The following is an 18,185-nucleotide window of genomic DNA, read 5'->3' on the forward strand; positions in this document are numbered from 1 at the left end:
CACAACACGATTGAGGTTGAAAATCTGGACGCTCCTCAGGTATTCTGCTTTCAATCGGTGGTGAAATGAGCACCCGTTGTTAGGATCACGCGTCGGTTATTCGAACTCGTTGTGATTCAGAACACAGAAGCGAAAAGTCGTATCGGCGCTTTGCAGTGCCGCCCGATCGTCTTGCCGGCCTAATTCTCTTTCTTTTTTATTGTTTTACAAATGAGAACGCCAGCGTAAGCTGCACGACAACTTGGGAAAGTGCCTTGAGCAATGTCTCGTCGGCTGCCGGTGCAGATGCTTGGCATTCTTGAGGGGGCCCTTTTTATGACAGTATTGATATCACGGGTCCTAGTTGCTAGTTGACGCTTCCGGCACCCCCTTCCCCCCTTTTTTTCTCGTGCTGCCTATTGTTCACGCCCCGACACTGAGCCGTGCATGCTGCTCTTGGAGAAAAATCATCTGACCCGATTTGATAACGAAGCACGACGTCTTTCGCTGGCAATGGCTTTGTTCTCCCCGGCTGTCTGGCTAGTGTAAAAACGGTTTTCATGTATATCTGGCACCGCTGGGCAATGCGCCGTGTAGGACATTGCTTTCTTCGTCTGCGGGTTCTGTAGGAATCTGTTCGCTTTTACGCCGAACGCCACTGTGACGCCAAGCCAAGAAAGAGCCATCGAGTCGTGCTCTTCAGTTGTTGCAAACATTTAGAAACAGCTGCCAACTGCACATATATATGTAGTAGTTAAACAAGAATATTCGCACATATGTTGTGCTTGTACTTTGCATGCGAGTTTGATGGCCGTAACTTCGATGTTAATAACGTTTGATCTGCTAGCTGTTCCTCCTGAGCTGATACAAAATTGTACGGTCAGTGCTGTAATCGAAACTTTCGTTACGTATCGTTAGCGTGAATTAAGGCAAAGTTTACTCAAGCTCTGTTTTACAGTTTAGTAGGGCTGGAAACTAGTAGCCCGGTCTTAACACAAGCATAGCTAGCCTAGTACCAGACCAGTTTTAGCTATTATTTTTTGTACACTAACTCTATTCCTTGCGGCTTTCTGGTGTACTCGGGAATCGGAGCTGTGCTAAAAATTGTTCTCCAGACATTTTGTAGTGCTTTTCAGTTACTAGGACCCATGTTGGTTTCTGCATATATCATACGTTGGTTACATAAAATTATGGAGCGTTTATTATTATTACTATTATTATTATTATTATTGTTGGTGTATGATACAGATGGTAACAGTAACACTCACAGATGATCTGTGTGTTATGATGCAAATGAAATATTTAATGCCTTGCATCCAGAAATTGGGGGGGGGGGGGGGGGGAGGTATTACATATGCCAAAACATATATCAAAATATCCATATGCAGGCATTATTTCAAGTGTGGTTTTTAAAAAGATTCATAGAAAAGCTTTCATTTTGAGTGCCATGCATATTCAGCAAGCTCAAACACCATGGCATGAACTATGTTTAGCAAACACTAAGTTGCCTAACAATAAAGCTGCCTACAGTGTTTAGGTCATGTATATTTTTCTCAAAAATTTCATGCCAGCCATTCTTCAAAGTATTAGCAGCCTTTATGAAAACCTATGTTGTTCTTAAACACTGAATAAGATAAGTAGGTGTGAATTTATTGCCAAATTTTTCCTTAATTATGGCATAACTATTGTGCCACCTCAGAAGTATATTACACCATTTGACGTCTCAACTACAATGTGGTTGTCCGTTTCTCAACTCTCTCGTAGTGAATGCACACTGAAATATTTTCAGGACCTCCAGCCAGTAGCATGCTAAGGCAATTGTTTAATATACCTTTCTATGCCATAACTGGAAACAACCATTCTTTTTTTAAGTTCGTTGTTTATGAAATGGTTATTAGTCACAAGAACATTCTTGCCTCATTGCAGGCCAGAGTTCCTACGGACATTGGTAGGAAAAACAGTCGATGCTTATTGCCTAATTGCTGCCAAACTCCACTACTAAGCTTACTTCAGTAGCAAAAATTTTCAGATATCAGTTAAAAAGCCTTTTAATGACATTTTGTTAGTGAGGGGAATTGATTGAAGTTTCAAAATAACAGCTTGAGGGGCTAGTTGGTGCTGCATAATACCCAGAAATGTTTGTTGCGCCACATTTCTGGGTATTATGGTTGAAGTTTATTTTGCAGTGGCACACCTAGCTGCTATTCCTGTCATAGCAAGCCGGCATTTGTAACAAAGCATTTGGATTTTTATCTGTAGCACTTGGGAAGCTAACACTTCATTTGCATTATTACAGTGTGTTACACTGCACTTGCTATTTTTGTGCCTTGTGAGTTTTTGAAGTGGCTCTAAATCTTGGTAGCCATAGTACATGTGAAACTAAAAATTTTCTTTAACTTTTCTGTGCGGTTAGTGATATCTTTTTGTCGTTTTTATTGCTTTTAGGCTTTACTTACCATTTAAATTACAAATTTCACATTTTCTAAGATATTTGTACTGCTGTCCAAGCTTTCCTGCTTATTTATTGCTGTTCAGTGAATGGAAAATTTGTACAGTGGAGCCCTTAGCCTCTTTTTAGATGCTGCCTGGGGAGCCAATAACGGAGAAAAAAAAATATTGGCTTCACAGGGCCATTGACTCATGAGGCTGGATCTTTGCATCGGTAATCATGAATAAAAGGGACAGTCTGCTGACTTTTATAGACTATATTTTACGGCAGCTGAAAGCTCCTTACCCAAATAAACTGATATGCTGTAGTACTACGAAATTTATTTTTAATTTTTTAATGCACCTGCAAACATCAGGCACTAAGATGATGGGCATACATAGGTTTTATTAAAATCATAATTGAGAGCATTAAGATGGTTTTTGAAGATACTACCAAAAAATATGACTTTCGGTACCTATAGACTCCAACAGCCGTTTTTTGCTGCTGGTAGCACTTGTGATAGCAGGTCCACTGTTAGCATAGTGGCAATTTGCCTTTTTAAAGCAATATAAGAGATTATTAGAAACCAGCGTTAAACCATAGAAGAAATAGTGATTATTTATGAGAGAGAAAAATTAACCTGTTTGGAGTTTCTTACCAAAGTGGCCCCCTACCTGGAGATCTGCAAATTTATAACTGAGCACTGTCTAATCATTGACTTCTGCCTGGCATCCTTTGCCATTTCAAAATATTCTTGCCAAAACCACAATTTCTGCCCTCTCTATTGTCATCATGAAAAAAAAGCTGCAAGAATGTGCCATCATTTTTATAGCCGTTCCAAGCTGCAGACTGCCCATTTAATAATTTCGGATAGCCTCTGACACCCGTGCTTTTCATATTATGGCATCATTATTTTCGGAAGTATTTTCACACATTGTAGCTAGCAGGCAAAAAATGTGATCAGGATGCAGCTCCCCTTTTCCATGAGATGTAGCAGCTCCCATATGAACAGCTCACTTTCCATCCCACCTTATGACCTCCTTAGGAGCCTAGACTTACTGCTGCTGCCTCAGGAAACAATTCTTGCAGGTCAAGTGATTATATAAGCACACATGCCCACAAAAGTTTTTAGAGCATGAAAATTAGAAAAAAAAAGTTAATTTCTGAGCAATCTAAACATGCAGTCACGACCAGAGCAATGTGATCTGCACTTTCCCTTGAGACTTGCATTGTCCATCCCCGATGCCTGGTCAGAGATAACCGAGAAAATGTCGACCCTTGTGGGCCAGGAGCTAGAAAAAAAAATAGAAACAATAAATTAAATCACTGAGAAAAAACAATAAAACTAATTATAACTAAATAAACAATAAAAACAAAACATTAATTCCAAGACCATACTCTCTCATACTTCGTGAAAAAGACAAGCAGCACGTGCTCAGTTCTGTCTAAACGCAGGATGGGCACCACTTCAGGATGGTGTAAAGAGAGCGACTAAAAGTACAGTGGTTAATTAAAATTAGCTGTGATTTAACTCCACTTAAACCAATTAAAACATGGAAAAGCACTGTTTGTCATGTTTTTGCTTGGAGATTTAGCATTGGTGGGGAGAGATTCGTAGAGTTTGACAAAGGATGGTGTAAAGAGAGCGACTAAAAGTACAGTGGTTAATTAAAATTAGCTGTGATTTAACTCCACTTAAACCAATTAAAACATGGAAAAGCACTGTTTGTCATGTTTTTGCTTGGAGATTTAGCATTGGTGGGGAGAGATTCGTAGAGTTTGACAAAGCGTTAGAATATCTTTGGTTGGTTTAGTTTTGGGGGAGGGGAAAGGAAATGTGCAGTATTGGTCTCACTTCTTTGTGGACACTTTCATTTACAATCAACAGCATGCAGTTTGAGGTGCCTATGTCATCAGTTTGAATTTCTATCACAAATTCGTATCTAACCTGACTACCAGATGGATGCGAAATTAGTATGACTTTACCCTGAATGCTACTTAAAGAACTGTTGTATCACAATTTTGATATGAAGTCGTATGATCAGATATACAAGCTTTAGCTGCCTTTACTACACTGTGAGCCTCCAAATTAATACTTTCACGTTAATACCACAGTCACTTATTTGCAAAAGAAAAACAAAGGTATATGAAAGAGAGTTGGAGTGTTTCATCATGTAGCTCATGAAGGAAGCTGATGTCCATTCAGAGTTCAGGCAGATTAAGGTGCCAACAATGCCTTTTCATACTTCAGAGCAATAGCGCAAAAAGACAAGGGACTAAGAACGAGTCGACACACACAGCGCTGTGTGTGTCTACTCGTTCTTAGTCCCTTGTCTTTTTGTGCTATTGCTCCGAAGCATGAACCAACAAGCCCAAATTTCAACATTGCCTTCTCATCTTCACAAAGAAAGTGTATTGTTGGGGATGAGGCCTTTTAGTCGAGTTTAGAGGAAAACGAGTCTGATGATAAAACAGACTTGTGAAGCTTCTACATACATTTGGAACAAAGGCTGAAATTTGAGCCGGCAGGCTGCATCACACAGCTCCATGAGCCGCTAGACTCCTGCTCTAGTGAGCGAAGAAATTTTGTATGTGATTTCAGTGTTCCTATAACTTTAGTGAGCACCTTTACAGGGAAGTCAGGTGAGGTACTTAATATTGCTGATTTACTGAAACGCTATAACTTCATTACTTGGATGAAAATAATGAACAAAGCTGTGCAAAAAGTTTTCTGAAATGGCACAAAAGGTTGAATTTCTTTTTCCCCAACAAGAAGTAAAACGGAAGTCCTGTGATGCAACTATGACATCCTTGTCATTGTACAACTCACAGAGGTTTCTAAATTATTTTATCAGTCATTCTTATTATTATCAGCAAATGAGGGGACAATTGCGTGTATCAATTCTAAAAGCTTTGCATGAGCTGTGTAATGGAAAGTGACAATAGGACTGTTGATTTTTGGGCCCAGACAAGTCTTCTTGTGGAAATGAGCTCTGTGCCCAGTGACATTCTCTTCTTTTGTTATGCTTACATTGTGGGCTTCATAAATAATAAACCGTCAGTCCTGTGGAGTGAAGGTATGTGTAGTTTACTTCAGGAATAAATAAAGAAGTCTTCTACAAAACTTGCTTTAATACATTTTGTCATTTTGTTTTAATGAATGAAAAATTTAATTCATTAGTATACTCCTTCTTTTCTCCTGAACTATTGTATAGAATTGGAACAACTTGCCAACTGTAACTGCCAACAACTGCATTCGATTTTTGAATTCCAATCATATTTTCCCTTTGTATATTTCTTGTATTGCCTACATGTATTTCTGTACATGGAGCTTTTCTCTGCACTCTTGTAAAGTTTCTGTGGCTTTATTACAGTATAGTTTCTTTGGTGGCATAGCGGTAGAACATCCGCCTCGCATGCAAGAGGACTGGGGTTCAAATCCCGGTGCCGCGCAATTCTCCACCAGATGAAAAAAAAAAATCCGCGTGTCGATGGAATTGCATAAACAGGTTTGGGGTGCGACCTGATGCCGGTGAAAACCTCCGGCAACGCACTCCCTCACCAGAACAGGATTTGGCCACCCTGGTGCAGTAATTGGCCTCTCATTATAAGCTCCACAAAACCCCGGCCCTCAGTCACCAGCGGCTGCGGAACAACTGACCATGGCGGCGGTCAGACCTGTGACGCAGCAGGGGGTGCTAAGAATTCCTGGCTCCGCTGGACAGGCCGCCATTGGAAACTGATCCTGGCAACGTTTAATGCTAGAACCCTAGCTAGTGAAGCTAGTTTAGCAGTGCTGTTAGAGGAACTAGAGGGTATGAAATGGGATGTCATAGGGCTTTGTGAGGTTAGGAGGCCAAATGAGGCATATACTGTACGGACGGATGGGCATGTACTGTGTTATCGAGGTTTACCAGAGAGGCGACAACTAGGAGTAGGTTTCCTTGTCAATAAGTATATAGCGGGTAATATAGATGAATTCTATAGTATTAATGAGAGGGTGGCAGGCATCGTAATTAGGCCTAATAAGCGGTATAAACTGAAGGTTGTACAGGCCTATGCACCTACATGTAGTTCCAGGCAGTTGAAAGTTTCTACGAAGATGTAGAATCGGCAATGCGAAAAGTAAAGACGCAGTATACTGTACTAATGGGCGATTTCAATGCCAAGGTAGGGAAAAAGCAGGCAGGAGACAAGGCAGTAGGTGACTATGGCATTGGTTCTAGGAATAGCAGGGGGGAGTTGCTAGTTGAGTTTGTAGAGCGCAATAACTTACGAATCATGAATACCTTCTTCAGCAAACGGAAGAACCGGAAATGGACATGGAAAAGTCCTAACGGGGAGACTAAAAATGAAATCGACTTTATAATGTGTTCAACCCCCGCCATTATGCAAGATGTAGAGGTAATCGTGAAAGTGCGATGCAGTGACCACAGGATGGTGAGGTCCCAAATTAGCCTAAATCTGAAGAAGGAACGCAACAGATTAATAAGAAAGAAACCCATCAACAAATTAGCTGTGAGGGGGAGGGCAAAAGAGTTCGGGATCTTGCTACAGAATAGGTATTCAGCTTTAACATAGGATGGCGACATTACCCTAGAAGCAAGGAACAATAATTTCAGAGATATCATTACTGAGTGCGCGGTAGAAGTAGGCGGTAGGATAGTTAGAGAGGATACCGGTAAGCTGTCTAAGGAGACGAAAGATTTGATTAAAAAACGCCAGAGTATGAAAGCGTCCAATACAACACACCAGATCAATTTGGCCGAGATATCAAAGTTAATCAATAAGCGCAAGGTGGCTGATATAAGGAAGTATAACATGGAGAAAATTGAGCATGCTGTAAAGAGCGGGGGAAGCCTTATAGCGGTAAAAAAGAAATTGGGCATAGGCAAAAACCAGATGTATGCGATAAGGAACAAGGCGGGCAACGTCATCACGAATATGGACAAGATAGTCAAAGCAGCCGAGGAGTTCTATACAGATCTCTACAGTAGCCAAAGTAGTCAGGATCGTAATGAGATTGGCGGTAGGGAAAAACAGTCAGACGTTCCACCAGTGACGAAGGACGAGGTAAAGAAAGCACTAGAAACTATGAAAAGGGGGAAATCAGCTGGAGAGGATCAGATTACAGATTTGCTGAAGGACGGGGGGGGGGGGGGGGGGGGATATCATGCTAGAAAAACTGGCCACCCTGTATACGCAGTGCCTGGTGTCATCGACGGTACCGGAACCATGGAAGAATGCAAACATTATCCTCATTCAGAAGAAAGGGGACTCTAAGGACCTTAAAAATTACAGACCAATCAGCTTACTGTCTGTTACGTATAAGGTATTTACTAAGGTAATCGCTAATAGAATCAGGACAACCTTAGACTGCTATCAAGCAAAGGATCAAGCAGGGTTTCGGAAACGGTACTCTACTATCGATCATATCCATACCATCAATCAGGGGATAGAAAAATGCTCGGAATATAACCAGCCCTTATACATAGCATTCATTGATTACGAAAAAGCATTTGACTCAGTTGAAACCTTGGCGGTGATGCAGGCATTGCGAAATCAGAGGGTAGACGAGCCGTATGTGAAAGTGCTGGAAGATATATATAGTGGCTGCACAGCAACCATAGTTCTGCATAAAGAAAGTAACAAAATTCCCATAAAGAAAGGTGTTAGGCAAGGAGACCCAATCTCCCCAGTACTATTCACAGGTTGCTTAGAGGAAGTATTCAGAGACTTGGAATGGGAGCAGTTAGGGATAAGGGTAGATGGAGAATACCTCAGTCATCTGTGATTTGCTGATGACATTGCCTTGCTAAGCAACTCGGGGGATGAACTGCAAATAATGATTCAAGTAATACTCTTATTTGAGCGAGTTGGTTCATCTTTGAAAGGTTATGTATACTTGCGCAAAAAACGGGACACAAAAAGGTACATAAACCGTACATGCGCTCCGTACATGTCGTTTATGTGCCTTTTTGTGTCCCGTTTTTTGCGCAAGTATACATAACCTTTCAAAAATAATGATTGATGACCTAGACAGGAAAAGTAGAAAGGTAGGCTTGAAAATCAATATGCAGAAGACTAAGGTAATGTTCAACAGCCTCGGGAAGGAACAGCACTTTGCATTAGGTAGCGAAGTACTGGAAGTAGTAGGCGAATATGTCTACTTAGGACAGGTAGTAACCGCAGATCCGGACCATGAAAAGGAAATAACAAGAAGAATAAGATTGAGATGGAGCGCATTTGGCAAGCACTCGCAGATTATGACTAGCAGCTTACCGGTATCGCTCAAGAGGAAAGTATACAACAGTTGCATCTTGCCTGTACTCACCTATGGGGCTGAAACGTGGAGGCTAACCAAGAGAGTTCTACTTAAGTTGAGGACAACCCAGCGGGCTATGGAACAAAAAATGGTAGGGGTAACGTTAAGAGATAGGAAGCGTGCAGAGTGGGTCAGAGAAATAACTCAGGTTACCAACATTCTAGTGGAAATTAAGAAGAAATGGACATGGGCAGGACATGTAGTGCAAAGAGAGGATAACCAGTGGTCGCTGAGGGTAACAAACTGGATTCCAAGGGAAGGAAAGCATAGCAGGGCGTGGCAGAAAGTTAGGTGGGCGGATGAGATTAAGAAGTTCGCAGGGGTCAAGTGGATGCAGCTAGCACAGAACCGGGTTAAGTGGAGAAATATGGGAGAGGCCTTCGCCCCGCAGTGGTTATAGTCAGGCTGATGATGATGATGATGAGGTTCTGCATTTTCAGTGTTTCCTTCCTAGTATAATGGATTTGATGTTTTTATAACATGTATGCTGTAAACCTTACCCCTTTTTATTTGTCATGCACACCTCTCCTGCTTGAGTTCGCTCTAAAGAAATAAATTAAAGATGAATTATAAAATTACTCAGGGGCATAATAGGCTCAAAACAAAGTAACAAAGTCAAGGTGAGGAGGAGCAGACTGCTTTTGAAGGGAAATTGAATATCTAGCACCACTTTAAGGCTGAAAGGCAACAGTGATTACATAACCTAACCCAGTGAAAAGTGCATGGCCACTACAGTAAGCATTACACGTAGAAGATAATTATTGTAACGGGATTAAGAGGCACATTGACTACATAGCATAACCCGTGAAAAGTGCATGGCATGGCTGTGGAGCATCATCAAGATGGAATGCATGAAGAAAACGTTTTGTGGCAGTTGTAATAAAAATGGATGTGACTTGCCATTGAGAGAGCCTCAGAAAAATGTGTTGTGATGCTTTAATAAGCTGTTTAATAAAATGTGGATGAAAACCCATCTCATGATACCAACGGAAGCTCTCAATGCTTAGTATTCAGTTAAATTATAATTTGTTTTCATATCTTTTTTTCCAGCCATGGTGGTTCAGTGGTTAGGGCACTCGACTATTGTGTCGAAGGATGCTTGATTGAATCTCGGCCATGGTGGCCGCTTTTCGATGGAGGCGAAAAACTAGGTGTGCTATACGATGCTAGTGCACATTAAAGAACCCCTAGGGGCCGAAATTTCCCGAGCTATCCATTACGGCATCTTTCATGGGCTTAGTCGCTTTGTGACGTTAAACCCCATAAACCAAACCAGTTTTCCAAGTTATGAAATAGCCATAAGAATCCATAGACACTGCATTTTTTTATGCTGTTACGTGGGTTAGCCTATAAGTTTTTTTTATTAGTGTACAGAGAAAAATGCTCACAATGCACACCAAAGACAGTGGACACTTATTAGGTATTTATTAGTATTTATTAAGGTAATTGCTAATAGCATCAGGACAACCTTATACTGCAATCAAGCAAAAGATCAAGCAGGTTTTCGGAAAGGGTACTCTACTATCGTTCATATTCATACCGTCAACCAGGTGATAGAAAAAATGCTCGGAATATAACCAGCCCTTATACATAGCATTCATTGATTACGACAAAGCATTTGACTCAGTTGAAACCTTGACGGTTGATGCAGGCATTGCGAAATCAGGGGGTAGACGAGCCATACGTGAAAGTGCTGGAAGATATATATAGAGGCTGCACAGCAACTGTAGTTATGCATAAAGAAAGTAACAAAATTCCCATAAAGAAAGGTGTTAGGCAAGGAGACACGATCTCCCCAGTACTATTCACAGCTTGTTTAGAGGAAGTATTCAGAGACTTGGAACGGGAGCAGTTAGGGATAAGGGTAGATGGAAAATACCGCAGTAATCTGCAAGTTGCTGATGACATTGCCTTGCTAAGTAACTCTGGGGATGAACTGTAAAGAATAACTGATGACCTAGACAGGAAAAGTAGAAAGGTGTGCTTGAAAACCAATATGCAGAAGACTAAGGTAATGTTCAACAGTCTTGGGATAAAACAGCAGTTTACGTTAGGTAGCGAAGCACTGGAAGTAGTAGGCGATTATGTCTACTTAGGACAGGTAGTAACCGCAGATCCGGACCATGAAAAGGAAATAACAAGAAGAATAAGATTGAGATGGAGCGCATTTGGCAAGCACTCTCAGATTATGACTAGCAGCTTACCGGTATCGCTCAAGATGAAAGTATACAGCAGTTGCATCTTACCTGTACTCACCTATGGGGCTGAAACGTGGAGGCTAACCAAGAGAGTTCTACTTCAGTTGAGGACAACCCAGAGGGCTATGGAACGAAAAATGGTAGGGGTAACATTAAGAAGAGTGCAGAGTGGGTCAGAGAAATAACTCCAAGTTGCTGACATTCTAGTGGAAATCGGGAAGAAGAAATGGGCATGGACAGGACGTGTAGTGCGAAGAGAAAACAACCGATGGTCGCTTAGGGTAACGAATTGGATTCCAATGGAAGAAAAAAAGCATAGCAGGGGGCGGCAGAAAGTTAGGTAGTCGGATGAGTTCAAGAAGTTCGCAGTGGTCAAGTGGATGCCACTAGCACAGGACTGGGTTAATATGAGCAATATTGGAGGGGCCTTTGCCCTGCAGTGGGTATTGTCAGGCTGATGATGATGATGATGATGATTACTAGATCCATAGTATGCTTTGGAAAAGTCTCATTTTCTCTGGCCATGTTTTGTGGAAGTTTAGTGTGTGACTTCTACAACTATGGAAATGTTTTTAATGAGGAACACTACACTTTACCATCAGAGAGGGAAAGAGAAAGTCAGCTTATTCTGTCTGCGCTATAAGAAACACTGAACAAATTGGTGAGATTCATTAAGATCACAGGAGTCATTGCAATACAATTTAGTAGGTGTAAGGATTTTAGCTAATGTCCTAGCCTTTATAATGGAAAGTGTATGGCAGAGGTCATCATATGCTAGTTATATTCTACAAGAATACAGTTGTACAATTGTGTTTATGACAGTTGTTTTTGTATTCCACATAGCATGGTTGTACAGAAAGTAGTAGTTAAATCCAGCCAAATTAAGGTAGCATTTAACTTTCACAGATCTCTCTTTCTGAGCTCCAGGGAATAAGGCTTTTGGTACGGACTATGTGTGAAAATGGTGCAGGTGTGAGGCAGTATATAAGTCCCTTTCTTGGTCTTTTTTTTTTTTTTTTTTTTTTTGTTCTGAACTTGATACATGCAGTCCAGTCAACTGTCTAGCGTAGCAGCCTTCAGAATGTTATATAACCCCTACGCAGGTGCAGCTTTGGTCAAAAGTCTTCAGACCGCATAGTTTGTTTCTCCACTGTGTAGTGGAATACTTATGACACCCTTAAAAACCAGAGGGCCTTTAAAAGTGAGCATAGCATTTTCCTCTCCTTTCAAGGCGGTTTGGCCCTTAGAGCTGCTCCATTATGTGGTTGACAAGCAAACCATGTTTCTTGACTTTCAGAACAAGGCTGTGCATGCTTTGAGGCAATTCATTGATGCTCCATTGAGACTACTGAGTGTTCACATGTGCAAAGGATTTTATATGTAAACAGTTATTGATAAGTTGTGCTTATGTGAGTAAAAATATTGGGTCTTAAGCTGATTTTGCACCAACGGATATTTTTTTTTAATGAGGTTTTCGCCATTTTTTTTTTTAATTCTGGAAATAGTAATATCTTTCATCTAAAACACAGAAAAAAAGAAAAGCCACGAAAAATGTTTAGACACATAAACGCCAGCAGTCTTTCAGAAGCCATACTGCCATCCATTGTCTGAGCAAAAAACTCTTGGATGAGTCCTGCTAGCTGTAAACTGGACTCGTAGTGCCATAAAACATGACGAGCCAAAGTCATCATAAGCCAGAATGATTTTTGGCTTGTGACGAGATATCTGTTAGAAAGTTCATTGCTGTATTTATTTATTTAAATTTATTAGCAAATTTTGCCTTTCAAAAGAAGTTGAGAAACACCCGACCGTTAAGATCCTCACTCCTGCATTTTGGTGATGTTTGTTTTTCCTGTCCTCCTCATGAGCATGCCTCTTGCAGGGGGTAGTTGTCAGGTGGCATGGCAAGGCACTGACTGGCCAGTGTTTTGTGTGATGGCATGAGACTGCATATCGCCTTAAACGGCAGGGGCTGCCAATTTGGGCAGCACTCGAACCCATCGAGAACCTTTGATCTCGAGTCAGACATGCTACTCCTGGGCCATGCAGGCATGTTCGTATAGCCTGGTTAAAGCGGAGCATTGTATCTATGTTTAGTGGTTTTTCACATAATTTGGCAGTTTGACTATATGCTAATGAATATTGGCAGCGCCAAACAAAAGTGAAAACCAAAATTCCAGCGCACCTGATTCGCAGTTGGACTAGTCGGGCTAAATTGCCCATCATTTTTTTTTACACCCCCTTTCTGCCTTTGTGTTCAGTATAGAAAACCAGTATAGAAAACCCCGAAACAAGGCATCCAATTCACACACCATGGGGCTTACATCCTAAAATGCACACAATCAAGCTACATTACAGTTGCTTGGTTGCTTGGACCTTAGTTTTGGTGATGGCTTTTCGTGTGGTGCTCGTAGCACCAGTGGGCATTCAAATCAAATTTCTTTATTTGGTTATATAAATCCTGCCCTGTTACATATGCATGACTTATGAGCACTTTGCAAGCACCAAATTTGGCTGGATGTGTGGGTATATGCGAGCATTGAGTGTGTGTACTTTGTGATTGCTGAGAAATGATATTGTGCCCACAGTTAATGTTGATGTCACAACATTCTCAAGCCCTGAGTAGTTGCTCAACTCATGATGAATATTGGTGAACTAAACTATTTCATTTATTTACTTATTTACAATACTGCTAGCCCCAAGGTAGGAACTGTGACAAATGTGACAAATAGTGACAAATGTAAACAAGTAATTAGTGCAAATTATGCATGGGGTTCTGGCTTCATGATACGTGGCTGTGCTGGTGGTGTTGTCACCTGCTTCAACCTTGTTGCTATGCTTGGAAAGCGCAGGTATGAGAAGGGCACTTACACAATGTAATGTCACCTCAAGGGCACATCTCAGAGTGCACAAGGGAAAACAATAGCCAGGTTTATGTGAACTTGATCCGACCAGGAGCAGATCCAGTCTTCTGAACATGATCCACACACGTCTGGGTAAGCCAGCAAAACAAACGGCCAGACAACAATGGAGTGTCTGGAGTCTGTCGTCGAGCGAATAGCTGAATAGCTTACATGCGATTTGTGACACTGTGAAAGCACATGTAAGCAAAAATGTGGTCTCTTAAAGCTAACTTTGGTGTAAATTACTTATTTAATTTATTTAATGTAATCAATCACCTTGTCTTAAGATAGATATGAAATAAACCTGATAACCAACCAATCAATGACCAATAAACCACCCAAAGAAACCTGTTAGTTTTGCTAAATAGCGTTGCTTTCGGTTGACACTTCCTCTTCTTTAGCTGATGATGATGAAAACATTTATTGACATTGGCATAGATTAAGGGAAGGCTTGTCGGGTCCTTAGTCCGGGACACCATTCATTGGCAAAAGCCGCTGCCGTGCTCTTTCGACGAGGGCTCGTTGTTCCTCGAGGTCCGAGCTGGACAGGGCTGCCTCCCAGCCTTCCCAGGTGCTTATGCTGTGCAAAACAGCCATGAAAAAATGTATCTACTCAGGAGGGAGATGAAAGATTTGGAACATGCTCATAAATTGGTTGTATACCATGATTTGTACCAAAACAAAACTTGATAGAAATGGTAACAGTAAGAAAGTAAATTTGCATGGCATATACCTTGAAATGTAGGCAGTTATTTTACATTAAAAAACAAGACTTAAAGTAGGTTTACTTGTAATGCGCAAGATACACTGTGTCTGTATTTACTAAGGCCCCGCTGCATTGGCTCAGTGGTTGGAATGCTCGTCTGCAGTGCTGAGCCAGAGTGCGCTGGTCTGATTCCAGCTGGAGGGCTGTGTTTCAGTGGAGGCAAAACATAGAACACCTGTGCACTGTACGATATTGGTGCGGCGGGTGGTCAAAATTAATCCGAAGCCGTCCGCTATAGCATTTCTCATAGCCAGTGTCGTCATTGAACTTTAGGCTCCATATACGGTAGAGCACTATATTTACTTAAGAGATATTAGTGGATTTTTTATATTTTTTATTACTGGGCCATGCTTTTGTAGTGTGTTGTTTTTATGGAAACAAAACAAAAGGTTTCATTTTAGTAACTCCACATGTAGCAAATGAAAGTGGCAGTTTCGTCTGATTATATAGGATTTTTGTGTCAAGCAGAAACTTATATTATGGTAAGCAGCCAGGTCCAACAATTCTGCTATGCATCACTGACCTCAGCTGTGTCATGAAATTTTAAATCTCAAGGCTTGATGGAAATACGAGTACAAAGCATTGATGACAGGCAATTGCAATGTGTAGGGTTGGTTTTTGGGGCAGTCCTCAGTTTATCTGCTGTAGCTACTTATTGTTTTCAATATGTTTGCTTGTGTGTACAATTTTGCTGCTGCAGACTTCACACTGCTCAGAAGCACCACTTTTCACTTTCATTCTGGGCTGCATTGTCTGTCATGCACTCATTCATTGGAAATCCCAAGTTGGGTGAATATTGCTCAAGCTCTAGGGAAGCCACCCTAAAAGGCAGTGTGTAATGAAAGTGCTCATTCTGAAAGGGAAAAGCACTGTGGTGAAGCAGTGTCTGACATGGTACAGGTTGTTGTTGAATTCTGTTCACTCTTCAGAGAAAACTGAACACTGCCTTTGACTTCGAGCTTGTTGTTGCAGGTGCTTGTGACTTTCACTCAGACGTTCAGTAACAATTCGCTGGGGGCCATGAGTTTGCTACAGCCAGTGGCAAAATAACTGGCTGAAAAAAGGTTAAAGTGGCTATTTATTAAGTCTGCACTCAATCAGCCTGTAGCGGTCAGTGAGCTTTGTTGTGCATTGTTTCTTTAGATAGTACTTTGTATCTAGAAAAGAAATTTGACTATGCATAATAGTCAACAAAGTTTCATAGCAAAGTGATTAACAGCATCCGCTGTTTCAGTCTCAACACAGATTATCATGAAAGCTTTTCACGACTATACAGACCCCCTTAATAATTGTTGAAACAGCTTTGCCTCAGTGTTGCTTTCCCTACAAATGTGAGAACAGCAGTATTTTAATACAGAATATTACACAAACAATGCATTAAATTTAGTGAAGTCTGCAACATCATGCACACCTGTGTAGCAGTAAGGTGCACATTAAGTACTTGTCCTCATTTTGTTCACATTGAGGTGGGGAAGCCAGGATAATTTATGAGATGTCTATTGCAGCAGTGTGTGTTGCAGTTTTAAGTGTCTTTCTCATCTACACAAGTTTGGGTTGAGGTCTCAGGCATCTTTAGTCTCGCTCTACATAAGCTGCTGTCAGTCTGTACTGAAAATTTTGATGCATTGATGTAAGATGGTTCAGCCCACGGTGGAGGAAAGAGAGGTGCTCCGACGGCACGGCCGCGCACTCACTGCAGTGCGGCCGCTTAGTGTGACCGGAAGAGAGGGCAGCCGCCAGGGGCAGCACATGTTCTGGGGGCCATCCTCTCTGCCAGTTCTGCTGGCATGCCTATGGAGCACCGGCGAGTGCGCTGACAATTTTGAACTTAAATCAACATTAAAAGGCCCCAACCCTTAGATATTTCGTTTTCAATATTTACAACCCGACTTCTGAGCAGGTAGAAACTTTCGTAATGCTGACTAAACATGTAACTCCATTTCCGAGCAAACAGAGACGCATCGTCTGCTCGAGTAGACTACACAATGTGCTCGTCACTCGAGCACATTGTGTCGAACAAAGGTGTGGAAGTGCTGCACCATTCGCTCCATTCTGCTCTAAACTGCATCCCTTGATCCGCAAACTGCTTCCCTGCCACAAACCAGGTGCCTCTATATTTTATCATCAACTTTAGTGAAACATGGGCTTTTACTGCATAGTGGATCACTGTATTGCCTTTAGAAAATTCGATCTGATCCAGTGCGATTAAACGACTCTGAGAAGCGCGGCTATGAGGGTTGCCATGGTCAAAATGATGTCAGCACACTTGTGGCAGAGGTATAACACATCTCACGCTAGGCTTAATGCAAATAAAATTTTCATATGTAGAGAAGCATGGAGTATAGTAAAGTTTTCTTTGCAAGTAAATTTAAAATGAGCCAAAAGAGGTTGGAGGGAATTCACTGTGAAAAAATACTTCATACATATTGTTACGGGGCAGCAAGCCGATGAAGAAAGGAGACGGAACATTACCGATGGCAATGGTAGATGACGTTTTATGAAATATGGCTGACCTATTGCGAGCGCGCCTGCCCACGCCAGTGTCCGCTTCTTCTTCATCGCTCGTAACAATATAATGCATCTCCTCCCAGCCTTTTGAGTTTCTTGTGGAGAGAGAAGTGAAAACAGTGAGTGAAGCAGACACTACAAACTACAATGAGCCATTAGGTAATTTGTCTGGCTGCAAAGAATACAAGTTGTAACACTTTTTGCTGTGAAAACAACAGGTTCTTCACCTTCCAGCCTCTTTGTCTAGAAACTGTAGGGTGTTAAAGTAGTTAAACTGGCTAGGACGTGTGAAAGCTTTTGTGCACAGATGGAAGCTGATAGAGTCAATGGCGTGCAGTGCACAGTGTTAGTGTCCTTTAGTCTGTATGTGGGGCGATATGACGCTCCATACTCTCTCCCCATGAGAAATTCCTGGATTTGAATCCACTCTGCTAGAGCAGTGTTTCCTTTTTTTTTTTTTTTTTTTTTTTAGCGCAAAAGCACTATAGTCAATCCGAGATATATGGAAACTGAAGGGGTTCATGAAATAGTTTGATATATCGATAATTCAATATACAAAACATGCCATCAGATGTCCTCTGTAACACACAGTGTACTCGCTCTAACAGCATGCTTACTGTAGCGATATGTTGCCTGTCGGCATAACGGCAGTGCACTGAGCATCACTTTGCACCAGGCATTGAAAAGAAAGGCACCGTGGGTGCACCCCCACATGCCGTTTCGTAGGCACACGGGCATGTTTCAAATATTTGGGTGAGACAGATCGAAGCGGCAGAGTCCACGCTGCTCGCACCTTGCGTCTCGTGCCACGTGACACAATGCCGTGCCGTTTTATGTTTACATCAAAGCTGCTTTGTACGGTGCTTTGGTCAAAGCCACCTATGATCATAAGAGGTCTAATTCGGTTACTGACACATTATAAACGCAATAATAACAGCTGAAATAGGGTGCAGTTTACATCAACACTGAGCCCCGCTGGGGTGGCGCAGTGGTTACGGCGCTCGACTACTGTTCCAAGGACGCGGGATCGAATCTTGGTCTTGGCGGCCGCTTTTCGATGGAGGCAAAAAGCAAGGCG

At 41.6% G+C, this 18,185-nt stretch overlaps 1 protein-coding gene across 1 annotated transcript in view; it reads left to right on the forward strand.

Annotated features, from left to right (window-relative positions):
- Positions 1-18,185, forward strand: part of Hr39 (Nuclear hormone receptor FTZ-F1 beta) — an 87,137-nt gene that overhangs the window by 740 nt on the left and 68,212 nt on the right. The window lies entirely within an intron of this gene.

This window comes from Amblyomma maculatum, chromosome 1, assembly GCF_055883805.1.
Source record: "Amblyomma maculatum isolate TAMU_Amacu chromosome 1, ASM5588380v1, whole genome shotgun sequence".
NCBI lineage: Eukaryota > Metazoa > Arthropoda > Arachnida > Ixodida > Ixodidae > Amblyomma > Amblyomma maculatum.